Raw genomic sequence first — 20036 nt, 5'->3', positions numbered from 1 at the left:
ACCAAGGAGGCAGGGACACCCAGGACAATTTAATCCAGTGAACCTTCAGCTAGCTCCACACACATGGATCAGCAGGAGCAGCATTGCCTGGTGCTTCCACACGTGGCACTTAGGTGCTACAACTTCCACCTTATCAGCTGCAACTAAGGGCTTAGTACAGAAACATCAATGTCCACTCAAACACTCATGAGATGTCTGTGAAACATACAAATGCAGCACAAAGGAAACACCCTCAGCCATGGTCAGAAAAGTGGACTTTATTCTATCCAACATCAAACACAAACGTCTCTCTTATAAACATAACTATTTGTTCCCTAATCTAAGGCCAACATAAAATCACCAGTGACATACCCGTAGAGTGTGCCGCCCCATCGCTCGGAGTGGTTTGAGAGACAGCCTGCTGACTCTGCTGTCCTGTAGGCCTCGATGACCTTGGCGGGCGTCCTCTGGCCCATGGAGCCTGTGATGGCCCTGCCTGAGAGGGAGTGGCCAGTTCGAGAACTGGCACCTCCCCAGCTGTCGCAGCCACAACGGATGCAATGGTCACTGGCAGCTGCTGCCCTCATCCGGAGCATCCTGAGGGGAACTCGCAGCAATGACAGGCAGCTGCTGCGCCGCCGTAAGGTCACATTAGACCTCCTTGCTCACCGCAGACGGATGGGCACCCAGCGGCAACACTTGGTGCCCAGAACATCTCCCACATTGGGAATGACCACCCGTGGCCATTACAGCTGTGAGGGATTGCAGGTCAGAGCGTAACCCAATCAGAAGACTCTCAATCTGTTCAAAGCCCCTCTCTATGAGAGTCGCCAATCTCTCAGTGAAGGAAGCCTGAAGCTCTGTCCTGAGGTTCATGCCTTCACTTACACTCGGCCTGGACTCTTCCACCAGAGAGCAACTAAAGCACACCCTCAAGCAACCCTGCCAGATGCTCCCGCAAATCCTGCCACTTGTCCTGCAGCTGCTGCATTGGTGACATCTCCGGAGGCACATCATCAGTGCCGGACTCAGCACGTGCCTGGTCCCCTGCAGTCCTCCGGCTGCTGGCGCCATCGGCACTCTCTGACTGTGCCATCTCCTCCAGCGATTGTGAAGTGCCCTGTCCACTGTGACCCGGGACACTAGCCGACGTTAAATTCCCCACTAAAGTGTTTGTGGCTGTGCTGGTGCCTGGCTGGCTGAAATCATGTGCAGCAAATTGCACGTCCTGGCCCTCAGGTGTGGAGGGGGGGCTCCAGACTTGTTGGCCGTGGTGGTGATGCTGAAATTAACAACAAAGACAGTCCATCAGTTAGCATACAGTCAGTAACACCTTTCATCCCTTTCCCCCCAGCCTCATAAGTTGCTCACCCTTCAAGACCCTAAGGAGCTGAACACTGGTGGGGTGGAAAATAGTCAAGAGGAGGCCCAAACATTAGACACCCATACAGACAGGCTGGTCAGATAGCCTCAGGAATGCCACATGGAATGTTATGTGGCATTGGAGTGGGGAGAGTGCAGAGGTACCTGACCTGGATGCATGCTGGCCTGGAGAGTTGTGGTGATGAGGAAACAACTGCATACACTTACGACATTTGTCGTGGATCACAGAAGATTGACGTCACATTATTGGCCTTCATACCATTATGAGGGGCATAGAACAGGTGGACAGAAGGCAACATTTCCCCTTGGCGCAGGGATGAGTAATGTGGTGGCATTTATTTAAGCTGAGTGCCATGAGGTTGACAGGTGAGGTACTGAGGACCTTTTGGACAGAGTAATGTGGGACGCACTGGCTGAAAGGGTGATGGAGGTACAAACCCTCCTAAGATGCAAAACGTCCTTGGATGTGCAGCAGCGATGCCATGGCAAGTTAGGCCATGGGGATAGTGTTCACAAATAGGATACGGCGACTTTGGAAGATGCTGGAGACGCGCGTCCTCAAGGGGCTGAGGAACCTTTGTGTCTGACCCACACGTCTGACTGTATCAGTCTGTGAATGAGCAGTGTTGCAGCATTAACGATTGCAGCAATCATCAGTGCTTTGGATGGTGGGGAGGCAGAGTGGATGGGACTGTGGCCCTCAAATACCTGGCTGCTGCACCCCAGCCTCACCGACCTGGCCTCCTGCCTCCTCCCCAGCTCCATGGCCTGTTCCTCATAAGTGGTGAGGTGCTGCAGCACGGCGTGCCCACCACCAGTCCGCTGACGCTCCCGAATATTGCTATCAGTTTTTGCCTGCAGAACAGAGAAGACCATTTATTGGGGCTGATCGCTCATGTACTCTGCACGTGCATGCCACACCCCAACCACAGTGGCCCATCTGAAGCCTCCAGCGGCTCCTGTCCATACTGCTGGTGATCAGTCCCCAGAAGATAATACGGCTGGTCCCAACCCCCTCCCCCAACGGCCACCTTGGACACATTCTGCGTCCATCATTTTGAAAAACACACGGGTCTTCGCACCCATGGCAAGGAGACGCAACTAGGAGCGGCGCCAAGGCCAGCAGATGGCTCTTGGCCACAACAACTTGAGGCCCCCCTTCCACCATCTCATTACCATCAATAAGAGATGTGTTGGAGTTCTGAGTATGTGTCTAGCTGCCTCCCCTGCAGGTTGCCCTCAGACTACTCAAATGCGACAAACACCAACATATGCTGCAGGGAGAACCCATTTCCTTCTCAACCACTAAGGCTGATGTAAGCATGGTCACTGTCTGTTTGCCCACCCAGCATGCTCCAAATGCCCAATGCAGTAACGCCACTAAGACGTTGGGGGGGGGCTCAAAGGCTAAGGCTACCTGCTGGGTCAAATGGCCAAGGCTCACATGGTACTCACCCTTCCAGAGCGCAACGAATCATTGAAGTGCTTGCTGCATTGTGTTCCGGTGCACCGCACATCATCATGGGTGCTTACAGCCTCCGTCACCTCCTGCCACGCCTGCCTGGTGTCGTGGGGGGGCCCTCCTCCTCCCATCCTCTGGATACAAAATATCCCGACAGTTGGACACATCTTCGGAGAGGACAGCAAGGCAGGCATCTGAGAAGCAAGGAGTACAGTGGCCTCCTGCTGGCCTATCCTGCAGCCTGCCCCCCCACCTCCTCCTCCTGATAGAGCAGCCTGTCGCTCTTGGTCGGTGGCCACGGTGCACTGCCTCAAAGAGACTGCCTGGCCACTCTTTATACAGACTGCCGGTTCCCCATTGGAACCGGGGGTCTGAACATGCCCGCCGCCGCAACGATTTTCCCGTTCTGCACAGGAGTCGCTAACCCACTGGCGGGCCTTAATTGGCCCGTCCGCACAAAATGGCGGCGCGGCCCATTTTGGCGGCGGCAATCGGCTGCCCGCCCGTCGCCCGCTGTCGAGTCAGTCGGGCCCACCCGCCCGTCAAGGGCAAAATTCTGCCCAATGTGTTTATTTTTTTCAAAGCTTACCAGTAGTGGGTATTATGAAAGGGCTTTATTGTTAGAAAATTTAAAGTTTAAAAAAAAACCCAGTAACAATGAGAATGTGCATTCAAAAAGGAAAACATGTAAAAGGAAGAGAAGGCTGTTGGTAAAAGGATGGGGGGGATTCTAAGATCTAAAGCCTCAAGTCTGTCTGCAAGGACCTAGAGCTGAAAGAAGCTCATTTTGAATTTGAGTGTCCAGGGTGCGCTTTGCCAAGGGTTTGTTTAAATCTGTGTGTTTTACTGTTGCCTTAACGGGGGTGTAACTGAGAGTCAGATTAATTAGGGGATTTTTGTAGTTATTATAGTAGTAATTTTGTAGACATATGTGTTCTTACAATCTTTCTTGCATTAATAAATGTTTGATTTAGTTTGATAAAAAGCCTCTTGAGACTAAGTGGTTTTATGACTATTGAATTCAAAGCCTGCATCTTGAAACATACAAACTGCAAAAATGGGTTATGACAGTCATTTCAAGTTTCCCTCTGGGATTTGAACAACTCAGCCTTTCCCATCAGCTGTGTCATAATACTGTTGAACCCTGTAAGAATTTTATATGTTTGAATGAGATCACTTTTCATTCTTCTAAACTCCAGAGAATAAAGGACCAGGCTATTTTCTCTTGGCTCCTGGGACAAGCCCTCCATCCCTGGAATTAGTCTGGTGAACCATCATTGCACTCACTCTATGGCAAGTATATCTTTCCTTAGGTAAGTGGACCAACACAAAATACATAATATTCCAAGTGTGGTCTCACCAAGGCTCTATGTAATTGCAATAACACATTTTTAGTCCTCTACTCAAATCCTTTTGTAATAACGGCCAACATACCATTTGCTTTCTTCATTGCTTACTGTACCTGCATGTTAGCTTTCAGTGACTCATGAACAAGGATTTACAAGTCCCTTTGAATTTCAATACTTCTCAACCTCTCACCATTTAAGAAATATTATGTATTTCTGTTTTTCCTAACAAATTGGATAACCTTACATTTTCCACATTTCTTTCTGACAAACCTATGCCCACTTGCTTAGCCTCTCCAAATCCCCTTGAAGCACCTTTGCATCCTCAAATCACACTTCCCCACAGTTTTACATCATCTGCAAACTTTGGAAATGTTACCTTTAGTCCACACATCCATATCATTGATATAGATTGGGAATAGCTGGGGCCTGAGCATTGATCCTTGCAGTCCCCCACTAGTCACAACCTGCCAACCTGAAAATGACCCATTTATTCCTGCTCTCAGTTTTCGTATGTTAACCAGTTCTCAGTCCATGCCAGTTTATTATCCCCAATCCCATGTGCTCTTAATTTTGTTTTCTAACTACTTGTATGGGATCTCATCAAAAGCTTTCTGAAAATCCAAACATACCATATCAACCGGTTCCCCCATATCTATTCTGCAAATTACATCTTCAAAATACTCCAGCAGGTTTGTTAAACATGAGTACCCTTTCTTAATCCATGTCAACTCTGCCCAATCCTGCCCTAATTTGCTAAGTGTCCTATCATCATATCCTTTATTATGGATTCTAGTATCTTCCCTCCTAATGTCAAGCTAACAGATCTGTAGTTATCCGTATTCTCTCTCCCACTTTTCTTAAATAGTGAGGTTAGAGTTTGCTACCTTCCAATCTGCAGGAACCATTGCAGAGTTCATAAAATTTTGAAAGATGACAATTAATGCATCTACTATCTCTACAGCCACCTTTCAACACTCTGGGATGTCGATCAGGTCCAGCAGATTCAGCTATTTCAGTCCCATTAACTTCTTCAGTACTTTTTTTTTAAACTAATACTAATATCTTGCAGCTCCCTTAATTCTCCACTATTTCTGGGAGATTTTTAACATTTTCCTTCGTGAAGACAGGCACAAAGCATTCATTTAGTTTCTCTGCCATTTCCTTCATCCCCATTATAAATTCTCCTCACACCACTCATAATGGACGCGCACTTGTTTGCACTAATTTTTGCATTTTTACATACCTATAGGAGCTTTTACAATCTGTTTTTTTTGTTTCTCACTAGTTTATTCTCATATTGTGTTATCCCTTACTTAATATTTTTCTTGGTCCTTTGCAGAATTCAAAAATGCTGCCAATTCTCAGGCTTGCCATTTTTTTTTGCTAGCTTTATACACCTCTTCCTTTGATCTAATGCATTTTATCTGATGGAGCCACATAAGGAGTTCTTATGGGGCAGATGACATAAAGCTTGATTAAAGAGGTGGGTTTTAAGGAGTATCTCTTAGAAGGAAAGAAAGGCAGAGGGGTGAAGGTATTTAGGAAAGTAATTCCAGAGCTTAGGGTCTAGACAGCTGAAGGCAAAGCCACCAATGATGGAGTAATTAAAACTGGGATGGTCAAGATGTTGGAATTAGAAAAGTGCAGGTATCACAAAGGGTCGTACGGCTGGAGATTACAGAGATAACGAGGAGCAAGGCCCTGAAGGAACTTGAAAACAAGGATAAGAATTTTTAAATTGAAGCACCACTTAGCCAGGAGCAACTGTACATCAGCGAGCGCAGGGGTGATGGGCGAACTTGACTTGCTGTGAGTTAGGATAAAGGCAGGAAAACTTTGGATGACTTTCAAGTTTATGAAGCGGTAGAATTTGCTCAGGAGTTAACAGCCAAGTCTGACCGTAACAAAGACAGGAATTCAGCAGCAAAAGAGCTGAGGCAGGACAAAGTCAGGTGACAAGGTTCAGATAGGTTGGTTACGGTGCAGCTATATGGCTGACAGCTCATTATGTGGTCAAATATGGTAAAGAGTTTTTGTTCCAGTGCTTTTCTTCAGATCTCCAGATATTTAGTCATGAGCGCATCACCCCGCCAAATAGCTCAATGTCATTTGCAAACATCATGGATCACTTGCTCAATTAGAACCCTTGTACAAGTCCTGTAACAGTTGTATGCACTTCTCAGGTACTCCACGAATTCTAACACATCTCTAGACTTCTTCCTCAGGCACCCGGTCATAAGCCTTTTTCAGATCAATGAATACAATCATCTTGCTGCATTGGCCTTCCCAATATTTCTCCATCACTTGTCACAAAAATAAAAATGGCATCAGTGGTGCTTCTTCCAGGCATGAATCTGAACTGACTTTCATGAATTTCCACTATTTTTCTCAATCTCTGGTCCATGACTTTCACCTATATCTTGAAGATATGTGGTAGGAGTTTAATTCCTTGGTAGTTTTTTGCAATCTTGAATGTGTCCCTTTCCCTTGATGATTGGTACCAAAATGCTTTGCTTCCACGTCCTTGGGATTTTCTCTCCTGTCAGAACACAATTGACCAGCTTGTTCTGGACCTGGACCCCATATTCCCCAGATCCATACTTGTACTGGTATCCGATCCAGCCCTATAAGACCATAAGACGTAGGAGCAGAAGTAGAACATTCGGCCCATCAAGTCTGCCCTGCCATTCAATGAGATCATGGCTGATTTGATAATCCTCAACTCCACTTCCCTGCCTTTTCCCCATAACTTTTGATTCCCTTACTTTGCTGTTTTTCATACCTTGCAGTCTGTTCTGATTTCTTCCAGATTGACGCTAATTGTCATTGCTTGATTTGCAACTACCTCTTCTGCCTTTGTTCTTGGGTTTTCTTCATTCATAAGCCAGTTCAAGTATTGTCCCACCTCTCTTAGATTTCATGCCCTTTGACCAAGATTACTCAGCTTGCATCCTCGATTGTGTGATTGCCCATATCTTTTGTTAACCCATTGCTAACGGCTGCTATTCTCAGGCTATCTTTTTTGTCCCTCTTTGGTACCCAGACTTTCATATAGATTACCTTATCCAGCTGTCTATATATTCAATGGTCATGACAAATCAGAAGATGTCTTCAAAAGTTCTATCATGCACTAGGAAAGGAAATTTAAGCCACACAACCAATTACAAGGAAATATCATGTTTGTTTTCAGCTGCAACAATTTTAAAAGTGTTCAATGGATATTCAGACTAACTTGTGAGAAGACACAATGACTTCAAAAAAGGATACTTGTCTACAAACTGGTGAATTAGGATGGTTTTTGCTCATACTACTCTCTAACTCAAAAATAGTGATAATTTTGCAGAAATAAAATCACTAAAGTCATGCATTACAGGGCTAAAAATACAGTGGCAGGCAGCTCTGAGGCTTCCAATATAAACAAGGAGTTTTGAATGCCACAATATCACAGGTCAGCATGAAAAACACAGGGTTCAAATCATGTATTGAGTGTATTAAAAAGCCCACAAAATAATAAATTAGGGAATCCACTAATGCAACTGCTGCCAAAGCCATGCTCTGCCTGCAAAGGGTCTTATCTGAAATGGGTCATGGAGAGGCCCAAACAAAAAGCTAAAAATCTCTTGCCTAGTTGCTATCCTGCCATACTGGCCTATGCCTACCACCACCCCAAAACCACCTTCCACACACACATACACACCATCGAGGACATAAACAAGGATACCCCATCATCGCTGATTGAACAGTACTGATGCATCGAGGACAGTCAGATCCACTGTAATGCCCATGCTGTTCAAACTAAATTCAACTACAAATCATAACTCTTGTCAACAACATCAAGTCCAAGGGCAGGGGTACATGAGAGGCCGAGTTTTTTTAAGTGAAAACTTAATGTACATATTTTAATCATATTATTGTGAAATTACAAACTTTTTTAAACCCTTATTCTTGTCACTAAGACAAAAAAAAGTAATAAAAATTTCCAGAAAGCATTTTGAACTGTCTATTGGAGCTCGGAGAGCAGATCATGCAAACTCAGGCTAACATATATTCACATCAAAATATAGGAGCTATTCCGTTTCAGCGTGACTTCTTCAACAATGAAATACCTATTATAGCACCACCTACTGGACTAATAGTGATTCTGCAGTTGAACTAAAAAAAGTCAGACTTATTATCAAATAAAAACAAAAATACCTGGAAAAACTCAGCAGGTCTGACAGCATCTGCAGAGAGGAATACAGTTGACGTTTAGAGTCCGAATGACTCTTGATCAGAGCTAAGAAATCCTGTCGGAGAGAAGAGCAATACTTCTTCAAGGTAGACATTCCTTGAAGAGGGATGGCAGTCAATTAAATAACCTCTGCTAGAAAGAGGAACATTGGATTTGTTTCAGCTGTGATGCCAAATTTGATTAGACTGCCAGCGTTTACTGTTTAAGCGTACAAACCTCACTTGAGTGGGGAATGGCCAGTACTTGTGGACTTGTAGTCCAGTCAGCCCTTTTGGGACTGATGGGCAAAAAGAGAAATGGCAGAGTTTTCTTGTTTGTCTGGAATGGACTACATTCAAAGCAATATCTGGCAACAACTACAAGGGGACAATCCTACCATTGACGTGCAAAAGCTTTGGCACATTAGTACCCATCAGCCATGGTTCAGTGGGTAGCGCTCTTGCCTCTGAGTCACAAGGTTCTGGATTCAAGCCTCACACCAGGGCATGAACTACTGAGGGAGTGCTGCACAATCAGAGGCTCTGTCTTTCAGGTGAGACATTAAACCAAGGCTCCAGCTGCCTGCATGGTTGGATGTAAAAGATCCTGTGGCACTACACCAAAGAAAGCAGGGGAATTATCCCTAGCGTCCCGGCTAATACTTACCTCTCAATCAACATCACGAAAAAGAGATTATCTGGAGCAAGAGAGGTCATCATGTTGCTGTTTCTGGAAGCTTGCTGGACCCAAAATTGTCTGCCTCATACCTACATTCTAAAAGTGACTGCATTTCAATAAGTAACTCATTAGCTGTGAAGTGCTTTGAAATGTCTGGTGATCATGAAAGGCACTTAAAAAATAAAAAGACTTGTATTTACATAATTATTTTTATTTTTAGGTCCATGTTCCATTTTAGGGTGTTGATTACAGTTCAGTAAGTCTTAAGAAGTCTTCATAGTCATATGCAGGTTAACAGTAAGTCTGTACTGACTCTTAGAACTATTTACCAATATACAGTGAAAAGTACAAGCTAGGAGCTGTCTCCATGCCTGCTGATACACGCACGGTTCTGTCCAACACTCAAATAACCCTGGGTGTGGGTCGAGTGCTCTCTTGCATCATTTTGTTATGGCAGGCGGATGGTAAATGCCAAGTTGCTCAAATCCCAGAGGAAAACTTAAAGCAGCTGCCACAACTATTTGCAGTTTGTATTTATTTCAAGATGCGGGCTTTGAATTCAATGGTACTAAGACCACCAAGTCGCCTTGTTTTTTTTACAAAATTAAATTAAACCCTTATCAATTAAAAAAAATGATTTTAAGCACATACATAGGTTTACAAATTACTGCTATGATAACTCCTAGCTCCCCTAATTAATCTAACTTCCAGTTACACCTCCATTAAGGCAACAGTAAAAACACAGATTTTAAAAAACACAGGCAAAGTAACACGATATCTCAAATAGTCAAATTCAAAATGAGTTTTCTTAACTTCAGTTCTTACAGACAGCAGTTTGGGCACAGAGGCTGAAGGCTTCTCACACTTGTTAGATCTTGGAGTTCCTTCCCTTGTACACAGACTTCTCTCCTTTATACATATTTTCCCCTTTGAATGTAAATTCCCATTGTTTCGCTATGTCTTTGGACTTTACTTCTCTCATAATAAATATCTATAATAGTACCAATTTTACCAGAAATCTTTGGGAAAAATAAATATAGTTTCTTAACTTCTCCTGGCTGAGTGAAACATTTCACCCCCTCTTTTGAATTCAAGCTACTCTGGTTTAATTAAAAATGCCAATGTTCCCTTTAGACCTCATATTCTAAAACTTCACCCGTGTTTACCTACTTAGCATTTCAAACCTAGTTTCTCATCTGATACATCAAAGCACCCAGACCCCACCCCCCCCAACACACACCCCTCTTACTCTACAATAAATTCCAATAACATTATGAAAATTATTATATCTTCCTGACAACTGTATGGCAGTACTGTACTCAGTCCCACATTAACCCTCTATGTGCCAGGCCCTTGTACTACATGCACAACTTTAACTTGCTTTTTCTAACATAGAACACGCAAGGAACATAAATTTTAAAAGGAAAGTTGTGATGCAGGTAGGAACTCCATTATTTTAATGTATACCACTTGCTTTTAAACTTCTGCCACTGAACACCAAACTAAATAAATGCAACATTATGACAAGAGTTATGTTCTCACTGCAATTTGAGGTAGTCTTTATAACTCCCTCTTTTGTCATATTGCAGGGGCACTCAGCTTGACTAAAGTTCACTGACCAAAAAGGTTGGAACTCTAAAGACTTGGATTCCCAAACTTGTACACAATTGAAGTGCAGTTACACTAGGTTATATATTATACAATCATAAAATGATACTGCACTGACAGAGACCATCAGGCCCATCATGCCTGTGCTAGCTCCTTGGCAGATTGTCCAATAATCCCACTCCATTGCTCTTTCTCCATAATCGTGCTTTTTTTCCCTTCATGCATTTATTCAATTTCCTTTTGAAAGTTAATACTGAACCAGCTTCCATCCCACTTTCAAGTAGTGAATTCCACATCACATCAACTTACTGTGCAAAAAAAGTTGTGTCATGTGGCTTGCTTTTGTTCTGTACACTATGTAAAAAAGACATGCTGTCTATCAATTTTCACCTCATTCATTACCTCTACCATCTCCATTTCTGCCAATATTTTGTCAGTGTACATCTTGTAGGTAATATGCACTGCTGTCACTGAAAGCCGGTGATGGTGGCAGTGAATATTTAGGATGGTAGATGGGGTGTCGATCAACAGGGCTGATTTGTCCAAGATGATGTCAAGCTTCTTGTGTGTTGTTGGAGCTACGGGCATCCAGGCAAGTGGAGAGTATTCAATCACACTCCTAACTTGAGCCTTATAGTTGGTGGACAGGCTTTGGGCAGTCAGGGGCCAAATTACATGCCACAGAATCCCAGCCCCTCACCTGCTCTTGTAGTACTTATTCTGTAAGTGTATGACTGGTCCAGCTCAGTTTCTCCTCAATGATGGCAACCACCCCACACCGCCAATCCCGCCACCCCCGATGTTGATGGCGGAGGATTCAGCCATGGTAACGCTACTGAATGTCAAGGGGAGATTGTTAGTTTCTCTCTTGTTGGAAACGATTGGTGCTTGCTACTTGCAAAGCACGTGTGTTGCCCATCACTGTTGTACAGGTCTTGCTGTATGCAGGCACAGACTGCTTCATTATCTGAAGAGTTTCAAATGGAACAGAACATTGTGCATTCATCTGACATTTGGATGCTAGAAGGTCATTGATGAAGCAACTGAAGATGTTTGGCCAAGAAGAATTAAGCTTGGAATACTAAACCTTTGCTTCTGAACTGAAATGAAGTTTAAAATGAATACGAAGTCTCACATGCACCAAAAAAGAAAAAAAGTGCCTTGGATTTTGGTCATTTGTTCCCATTTTTCCTGGACTGCATCACAATTGCTTGGATGAGGTTGAAAGTTTACATTATAACACCGCATAGAAAACATGAGAAAGACTGACACAGATCTGATTAGGGTGAGGATAGGTTGAAAATATCTGGAAGCTTTGCTGCTTAAGAATTTTATGCATTATACTTTCTGAAAGTAAGAAACGCAAGCATTTTCCATAAAATAAAAATATATATTTTGTTAGGATTTCTGATAACTTAAAAAAATTCGAACTTCCGGTTAGTAACTGAAAAAATGACAAGATTTCACTTTTAAGACTTTTATTGTAACAAACGATTAACTCAACACCATCTTTGTGGGCAACTTATAGGCCAGAATTTTTCCGTCGGAGAGCTGGGGCCGGGGCCCACTCGCCGACGCGAAAATGACGCAGGATGACATTGGGAGGAACCCCCGACATCATCCTGCTCCATTTAAATATTCAGGAAGGTGGGCGGACAGCGCGATCAGCTGTCCACCCACCGACCTGTCAATGGCCAATTGAGGCCATTGACAGGATAATTAAGACAATTAAAGGCTCTGCCCATCCAACCTTAAGGCTGGCGGGCAAGCCAGGAGCCCCAACAGGCTACTGAAGAAACATGAAACCTCATCCACTGGTGGGGTGAGGTTTCATATCTATTTTTAAAAACTTTAATAAACCTTTAGTCATATTTATTAACATGTCCCATCTCGTGTGACATTGTCACATGAGGGGGACATGTTAATAATTTTTTTATTTTTCTATTTTTAAACTTTGAAGCATTGTCAGTAATCTCCCTGAGACAGCACTTAGTCTTAGGGAGATGTGCGCTCTTTCGCGCACATGGGCGAAAGAGTGCACTTTGACAGTTGGGGAATCCCTCCCCCCCCCTCCCGTGCCCAGCACAGGAAGCGCATAGCGCTTCCCGCCGGGCTGGCCTTAATTGGCCCATCCACTCAAAATGGCGGCAGGGCCCATTTTGGCGGCGGCGGTCAGCTGCCCGCCTGCTGCCGAGCCGGTGGGGCCCACCCGCCCATCAAGGACAAAATTCTGCCCATAGTTTAACCTACAAAACAGAACATTCTCCTCCTTCGTTTAACACAATCTAAAATACAATTCAGAGGTGCTTCTCACTGTCCTTCAAGTAGACATTCAATTCTACCGCAACCAGTCCAAGGGGATTCTTAGCCCCCGAGGGTTTACTTCTGTTCTTTTCCTTTCTCAGCCTGGGAACTTATAACCTCAGAACTGTCTTACACAGTGAGGATTTTTCCCAGAGATGTTTCCCCTAGTGCCTGCTAGGGGAATCCTCCAGGCTCATTTTAACTTCTCATGAATTTGGTGTGTCCAATCAAAGAGCGAGTTTCCACCTGCATTCCTGCATGGTGAACCACAGTGTGTTGCTGCATATAACTGTGCTCCCTCTCCCAGGTCCTGGCAAATTAACCTTGTCTGAGAGTTTTCAGGGGTATCTTAGACCCTTTCCCGCTCAAAGTCCATCTTCATAGCAATGTGAATTACTTGGGCTTGGTATTCAGGTAGAAATGCTAATGAGCTAGCCTCAGAGCCCAACCAACTCTCTTTTAACTTGGAGGTAAATGGACAGTTTAAAGCACAACCCGACATTCTCAAGAGTTTTCTGGGGCTTTGGAGATTCACAGTCTATCTACTGTTAACAAACTGGCTGCTGTCCTTGCCTCCAAGTTTAAACAACTTGCACCTTCTTCCCTGCAAAACAATCGGGCTCCCTTTATTCTCTAACAATCAAACCATCAAGGCTTGCTATCATGCAGACTTCAAAACAGATCACATGACCCCCTTCATTGTACTTTAAATTAAAGACACAGTCCCAAAACATGACACATGGGCTGCAGCAGTTCAAACTCTTTCGAGTTATCAACAGTCACAGATTGCAACTCTTCAGAGTACAATCACAGCTCTTGGTTTCCGGGAGTGGGACATGAACCCACAACCCTCTGGTTCTCTCAATTAGGGATGGGCAATAAATACAGGCCTAGCCATTGACATCCCATGTAAAGAATTTAATAAATCTTATAAAATTCATAGTAATAATTTGATAACTTGAATTCAAGTTAAGTGAATTAACACCAACTCAACATCCCCCTCTCCCAATTTAAATCCAGAAATTGAAGGAGAAAAATGGAGAAAAATAAGTATTTACAGCTGAGGTGCGCTTTTGCCTTTAAGACACGAGTGTACACAACTCATGTCAACTGAGACATGTTGAGCTAACAAGGGCCAATACTCAATTTAATACAAATTACACAAATTTTGCTTCCTATCTTGCTGCACTTCAATTTGCCCCAAGTAGATGAGAAGCTCTTAGAGGAACAATCTTTGTCACAGAAAGGTTTGTCAATGAGCAGCTATAAAATGCCCCAAGTGCCATGCCAGAACAACTTGACCTACATAAACAGAACAGGGCATCTAAGAAATTGCTCCTGTGGGAAATGATTCAAGCTTCTCAAGTTTCAAAGAGACAGAGCCGAACAAGAATATTTATTATTAAAGGCAAAATACTGCAGATGCTGGAAATCTGAAAAAAAATAATGCTGGAAAAACTCAGCAGGTCTGACAGCATCTGTGGAGAGAAAGACAGAGTTAACGTTTCAAATCCGTATGGCTCTTCTTCAGAGCTAAAGGGAAGTAGAAAGGGAAGTGGTGAAATATATACTGTTTAAGGGAGGTGGAACAGGTGAAGCTGGATAGAAGGCCATCGATAGGTGAAGGCAAAGGAGAGATTGCAAAAGATGTCATGAACAAAAGGTCAAAGGGTTGTTAATAGTGGTGGTACTGGCTAAAGGAGGTGCTAATGATGACATTAAGAGTGGAAAGCAGAATATGATAATGGCCAGACCAGGGTAAGCACTTTGGAAAGTGACAGATGGCCCTAGTGGGGGTGGGGTGGGGTGGGGTGGGGACGGGGGGACCGGGGTGGGGGGGGGGGGAACGATGGTGGGAAAAAAGATCAAAAATAGGCTAAAAGCTGGGGATAGAACAATGAATAAAATTAGAAGTAAATTTTAAAAATAATAATAATGAAAATAAATGGGGAAAAACATAAAAATTAAAAAATAAAAGTGAATGTAGAAAAAACAGGGGGTTCACAAAGGGGTGGGGATGGAGGAGAGAGTTCACGGTCTGCAGTTGTACTCAATGTTAAGTCCGGAAGGCTGTAAAGTGCCTAATCGGAAGATGAGGTGCTGTTCCTCCAGTTTGCGTTGAGCTTCACTGGAACATTGCAGCAGGGCAAGGACAGACATATGGGCATGACAGCATGTGTTGAAATGGCAAGCAACAGGGAGGTCTGGGTCATGCTTGCGGACAGACCAAAGGTGTTCCGTGAGGCGGTCACCCAGTCTGCGTTTGGTCTCTCCAATGTAGAGACCACTGCCTTGGGAGTAGTGAATGCAGTCGACCAAATTGAGTGAAGTGAATATTTATTACCTATTCTTTCATGAACCCCAATTAACAGAACCTATTAATGACAAAAATATTCATACTGGAAATGTTTGGAAACCATTTATTTAGCATGCTCAGCAATTCAACAGCCATAAACTCAAAGCAGATAATCTTCAAGTAGACCCTAAGTGGTTATTAGCAAGCGTAAATTTTGAAATGGGGATGGATGAAGGACTCAATGAGAGGTATGACTGGAATACCTGAAATGGCATAGGAGCATAGCAACATGTAAAAAGAGCATAATGGAACATGTTACTCCTTTGCAGTTACACATTTGGCAGACAGCAGGTAAAAGGGAATGAATGACAGCAAAACTGTACACTAAGTTATTTTTTTGATTTCCAAGATGTTGAAATTGAATAGAGACAGGACATGTATGTCACTTCATTGCACTCCCCCTTAAATCCAATTGAAAGTTTTATTGCTGGTTAAGAAGTGCATTTTTTAACCCTGTGGAAATTTATTTTAAGTTGTTATTAAGACCATTTTCTCAGTTTCAGTGAAGTATAGGTGGTTAAATTTATCACAATGTTATTAAAATTGCAGGGAATCTATTAATGCACTACTTTCCTCTGTTTACTGAGGTGAATATCCACCTGGCAAAGAAAGAAACTGGAGCCAGTCTGTCTTCAACACAGGTTTATTCACAAAACTTAGTATAACTTAAGTGCAGCTCCTCTTAATCACAACTAGAGCATGCACTCAAATTGTCACAGCATTTGCAATATGAACATCATGTCTTCAATCAATCTTGAAATAACACAAAAGTGGGCAGGTGTTGCAGTCCAATTTCATTATTTAAAAATCTTTAAGGCAACAGGATATAGACTTGACATTTAAAATTCACCACAAATAAATGGATTTACCCAATTCAACTTGATTTTAATTTAGATGGTACACGCTGCTGCCAAATTGCATCGGTGGTAGAGGGATTGAATGTTTGTGGAAGGGGTGCCAATCAAGCAGAATGCTTTGTCCTTGATAGTGTCAGGCTTCAAGTGTTGTTGGAGCTGCACTCATCCAGGCAAGTGGAGAGCATTCCATCACACTCCTGTCTTGTGCCTTGCAGGTGGTGGACAAGCTTTGGGGAATCAGGTGGTGAGTTACTTGCCGCAGGATTCCTAGCCTCTGACCTGCTCTTGTAGCCACAGTATTTATATGGCTTGTCCAGTTCAGTTTCTGGTCAACAGTAATCCCCAGGATGTTGATAGTGGGGAATTCAGCAATGGTAATGCCATTGAATTTCATGGGGCGATGGTTAGATTCTCTCTTTTGTTGGAGATGGTCATTGCCTGAAACTTGGGTGGCACGTATGTTACTTGCTACTTGTCAGTCCAAGCCTGGATATTGTCCAGGTCTTGCTGCATTTGGACATGGGCTGCTTCAGTATCTAAGTCGTCACGAATGGTGAACATTGTTCAGTCATGAGCAAACATCCCTACTTCTGACCTTACGACGGAAGGAAGATCATTGATGAAGGAGCTGAAGATGGTTGGGCCGAGGACACTACCCTGAGGAACTCCTGCAGTGATGTCCTGGAGCTGAGATGACTGACCTCCAACAACCACAGCCATCTTCCTTTGTGCTAGGTATGACTCCAACCAACGGAGAATTTTCCCCCCGATTCCCATTGACTCCTGTTTTACGAGGGCTCCTTGATGCCACACTCAGTCAAATGCTGCCTTGATGTCAAGGGCTCTCACCTCACTTGTGCAGTCCAACTCTTTTGTCTATGTCTGACCGAGCTGTAATGAGGTCAGAAGCTGACTGGCCCTGGCGGAACCAAAACTGGACGTCAGTGAGCAGATTATTGCTGAGCAAGTACCACTTGATAGCACTGTTGATGACCCCTTCCATCACTTTGCTGACGATTGAGAGCAGTCTGATGGGACGGTAATTGGCCGGGTTGGATTTGTCCTGCTTTTTGTGTGCACAGGACATAGCTGGGCAATTTTACACATTGCCGAGTAGATGCCAGCATTGTAGCTGTACTGGAACTTTATGTTCATAAAGCATTTGGCAAACTTTAGCTTGTTTGAAGAATAAATAATGCAAGTCTTCAAATAAGGTCAAGTACAAATGTGCATTGTATGTATTTTATAAATGTATTGTCTTGGTGACTGAAAGGTTTTCTGGATTGATGGAAGATATTAGGGGTGTGGCAAGTTCTGGAGCACAAGGCTTCAGTGCTATTGCCAGAATATTGTCAAGGCCCAGAGCCTTTGCAGCGTCCAGTGCCTTCAGCCATTTCTTGATGTCACTTGGAGTGAATCGAGTTGGCTGATAGCTGGCATCTGAGATGCTGGAGACTTCCGGAGGAGCCCGAGATGAATCATCCACTTGGCACTTCCTGGCTGAAGATTGTTGTAAATGCTTCAGCCTTATCTTTTGCACTGATGTGCTGGGCTCCACCAAAATTGAGGATGGGGATATTTGTAGAGCCTCCACCTCCAGTGAGTTGTTTAATTATCCACCACCATTCATGACTGGATGTGGCAGGACTGCAGATCTTAGACAAAACTAAGTGATTCCACAACCAACGGGTGGGATCTATCACTTGCTGTATATGCTGTTTGGCACACAAATAGTCCTGTGTTGTAGCTTCACCAGGTTGACACCTCATTTTTAGATATGCCTGGAGCTGCTCCTGGCATGCCCTCCTGCACTCTTCATTGAACCAGGGTTGATCCCTTGGCTTGGTGGTAATGGTAGAGTAGGGCATATGTCTGGCCATGAGGTTACAGATTGTGGTCAAGTACAATTCTGCTGCTGCTGCTGATGGCCCACAGCACGTCATGGGTGCCCAGTTTTGAGTTGCTAGATCTGATCAAAATCTATCCCATTTAGCACAGTGGTAGTGCTACATAACATAATGGAGGGCATCCTCAATGTGAAGATGGGACTTGATCTCCACAAGGACTGTGCAGTGCTCGCTCCTAATGATACTGTCAGTCATTGGCAAATCTATCTGCAGCAGGCAGGTTGGCAAAGATGAAGTCGAGTTGGTTTTTCCCTCTTTTTGGTTCCCTCACCACCTGATGCAGACCCAGTCTAGCAGCTATGTCCTATAGGACTCGTCCAGCTCGGTCTGTGGTGGTGCGACCAAGCCATTGAAGTCCCCCACCCGGAATATATTCTGTGCCCTTGCCACCCTCAGTGCTTCCTCCAAGTAGTGTTCAACATGGAGCAGTACTGATTCATCAGCTGAGGGAGGGTGGTACATGATAATCAGCAGGAGGTTTCCTTGTCCATGTTTGAACTGATGCCATGAGACTTCATGGGGTCTGCAGTCGACGTTGAGGATTCCCAGGGCAACTCCCTCCGTATACTACTGTGCTGCCACCTCTGCTGGGTCTGTCCCCAGACAGGACACACCCAGGGATGGTGATGTCTGGGGAATGGTCTGCAAGGTATGATTCCGTGAGTATGACTGTCAGGCTGTTGCTCGACTAGTCTGAGCTCTCCCAATTTTGGCACAAGCCTCCAGATGTTACTAAAGAGGACTTTGCAGGGTCGACAGGGCTGGGCTTGCTGTTGTCATTTCCGGCGCCTAGGTCAATGCCGGGTGGTCAGTCCGGTTTCATTCCTTTTTATTGACTTTTTAGCGGTTTGGTACAACTGGGTGGCTTGGTAGGCCAGCCATTTCAGGGGGCATTTAAGAGTCAACTACAATGGCTGTGGATCTGCAGTTCCATGTCGGCCAGACCAGGTGAGAACGGCAGATTTCCTTCCTTCAAGGACATTAGTGAACTTGATGGGTTTGTGCAACAATGGTTTCATGGTCACCATTAGATTTTCAAATCCAGATTTTTAATTGAATTCAAATTCCACCATCTGCTGTGGTGGAATTTGAACCTGGGTCCCCAGAGCATTATCCCCTGGGTCTCTGTCTAGTCCAATGACAATACCACTGCCTCAAAATGCATGCCTACATTGGCCGCTTATTACATAAATAATACACCAAAATTGCAGAGTGGCTTAAAAACAAACCATATTTTTCAAAATATACCAAATGAAGTACAGAGTCTAACATTTGAAACTTGATCATCACTCACAACTGGAGGCTTAAAGAAGGAAAAAGTCTGTAAAGAATTGTAAAGCTAAGTCTACTGCAATAAAACAGCAGAGGGCGCTATATTCCTTTGTTCACAACATGAGGCTTTCTCTGCAGTGCCTCAATACATTATATAATATATATACTTCCACAAAATCAGAATCGGTTTAGAAAAGGCAGGGACACTTGCAACATAATCTTCACCCTTCAGCAAATACAAAAAGAAATGCTGTGAACAATAAATGGGACTCTACTGGGACTTTGTTGACCCAACGAAGGCCTTTGACACACTAAAGAGAAGCTTTGTCGAAAGTCTTAGACAAACTTGGATGTCCTGATAGAGCTGTAAATATGATACAGCAGTTTCACGATGGAATGACAGCCAAACTTCAAGTTTTAAGTTGATCGATGGGATGCCAAATGAGCTGCCTTGTCCTGGATGGTGTTGAGCTTCTTCAGTATTGTTGGAGCTGCACTCATCCAATCAGGTGGAGAGTATTCCATCACACTCCTGACTTGTGCCTTGTAGGTGGTGGACAGGCTTTGGGGAGTCAGGAGGCGAGTTACTCGCTGCGTAAGTCCCAGCCTCTGACCTGCTCTTGTAGCCACAGTATTTATATGGCTGGTCTATTTCAGTTTCTGTTCAATGG

At 44.0% G+C, this 20036-nt stretch overlaps 1 protein-coding gene across 3 annotated transcripts in view; it reads right to left on the bottom strand.

Moving 5' to 3' along the window:
• mpp7a (MAGUK p55 scaffold protein 7a) overlaps window positions 1-20036 on the bottom strand; it is a 524619-nt gene that overhangs the window by 399687 nt on the left and 104896 nt on the right. The gene's annotated exons all lie outside the window — the stretch shown is intronic.

The sequence above is a fragment of the Cetorhinus maximus genome, chromosome 3 (genome assembly GCF_964194155.1).
Source record: "Cetorhinus maximus chromosome 3, sCetMax3.hap1.1, whole genome shotgun sequence".
NCBI lineage: Eukaryota > Metazoa > Chordata > Chondrichthyes > Lamniformes > Cetorhinidae > Cetorhinus > Cetorhinus maximus.
The sequence above is the reverse complement of the archived record's forward strand: the minus strand, read 5'-3'. Positions and strand labels throughout refer to the sequence as shown.